The sequence below is a fragment of the Silene latifolia genome, chromosome X (genome assembly GCF_048544455.1).
Source record: "Silene latifolia isolate original U9 population chromosome X, ASM4854445v1, whole genome shotgun sequence".
Taxonomy (NCBI): Eukaryota; Viridiplantae; Streptophyta; class Magnoliopsida; order Caryophyllales; family Caryophyllaceae; genus Silene; species Silene latifolia.
This window is the reverse complement of record NC_133537.1, coordinates 76968666-76970613: the sequence shown is the minus strand read 5'-3', so window position 1 is coordinate 76970613 and position 1948 is coordinate 76968666.

Below are 1948 nucleotides of genomic sequence, written 5' to 3'. Positions count from 1 at the left end.
TGTCAAATCGTCTTGCGCTTTTCTCAGAAAGTACTTAGATTGTTCGGGATCTTTCTAAGACTAAGTTCAAGCCGGGCCCGGCTATAGATATATAATATAAGCATGCTTGTAGCATTATACTCTTAAAAACAGGCACTACCATTGTTCTTTTTAATTTTCAGAAGCGAGGTGAGGTATTTAATTCTCGACTTAGATTAGAAGATTTTAATTAAATTATAATGTAAATACAGATTTATACATAAATACTCATCAACACTTTTCTTCCGTATTCTGCTTTTTGCATTTTTTGATTTGAAGTTTCAGAACAAGTTTAAAGAAACTTAGCTTCTTAGACACGCAAGCTACCTGCGGTTTGACTTCCGTCACCGAATTGGGACGATTTCAAACAACTAACATTACTTCGCAACTCTAACATTAAAATTCCTTTCTTTCTTTCTTTTTATTTTAAAAAATAACTACTTACTTAAGCTTAAGGATTTCATAGTAAATAGAATGAAGACTCTTCTTATTCAGCAAATATGCATGGAATTCATATTTATTCATACCTTCCTTCCTTACAGAAATTATGACTACTAAACGATGACTCCTGGGGTGCCTTTGGACATAAGGAAAGTTGGTCTTCTGCTTCCTCTCTCCCAAAGCAAGGGCCACTCTCACGCGTGTTTGAGGATCGATAAGCGGCTTTTGCTTGAGGAATTAAAGCTCGACCTTAGCTTACAGTTGTTTACGATATAAATGCTTTAGCTGGCTCTACTTACCGGTTCTTGGGCCCAGAACAAAAAATCTAAGTTAAGTCTCCACCCCATCAGCTGAGACTTCGAGTCCTTTTCTTTTACCGAGACTCTTTCCTATGCTATTTATTTGAGGTTAGGGTTTAGCCCTTAGTATAAGAAACAGTAACATCCATCCTTTTTCTTTGATTCATTCCGTGGCTAGAAATCCGCTCTATCGATTAGAAAAGGCTAAACAAAAGAATAAGCTAAAATATACGTATCGACAGCCCTATGTCATGTGTCATGATCATGAAAAGGGTATCTGAGTATACTTATGGAGCAGCCCTATCTTAGTCAAGCCCTTATACCATAGCCGGAGGATAATAGATTGGAAGCGAGTCAATCCCCTATAGTATATAATATAATCAGTCTTTGCTTCTGGGAAGTTGATATGCAGCGTAAGATATAGAGGTCACGGCTAGAGACCCTGTTCGGGGGACTTACTCTAAAGGATCGGGAGATTACGCAAAAGTAGATGTAGAATCGGCTGCTAGATCTGAACTTCCTGGAGATGACGTAACAGGAGACTTAGCTGGCTCGCCTGTCATATCTTAAGTTTCAATAGGCACCCTGTAGCTCGGCGGGAGGTATGCACACAAAAAAGCGGGCGCATGGGAGAGTCCTTAGGCTTTAGGCTTTCTTTCCTTCTTTTGTTGTTGGAATTGGAGGTTAAGTGGTTAAGCAATTCAAGGAACCGAGCCCTTTTAAAACAAAACAAGAATGGAGTACCTCTTTTGGTATTTCATATACCAGCCCTCTCCTTATGTCCCGGCACAGCTTCGTGCCTTCCCCAATCCAATATAGGTGCTATATTGGATTTGAATCGGATTTCGGATCAATATATATTGATTTTTATTGACTGCCTCCATTTTGTTGTTACTAGCAAATACCACTCTTTTTTGTTTTCTATCTTCCAAATAATTCCCGCAAGAGATCCGAACCCATTTTTTTTTGGATCCTTCGATAAAAAAATGCATTCTCTTCATAAAAAATAGGAGGTAGAATCAATAAAGATTTCTTTTTCGATTCATCCCTGGAGTTGAATACCTCATTCAAGAATTGTTTTTGATCCAATCCGCATGAATCAATAGAAAAGGCAAATCCCTTATGATACACCAGATCCGGCTTGGTTATTGATAGAGTGAATAGATCTTCCATTTCTTGAAATCTCTCTT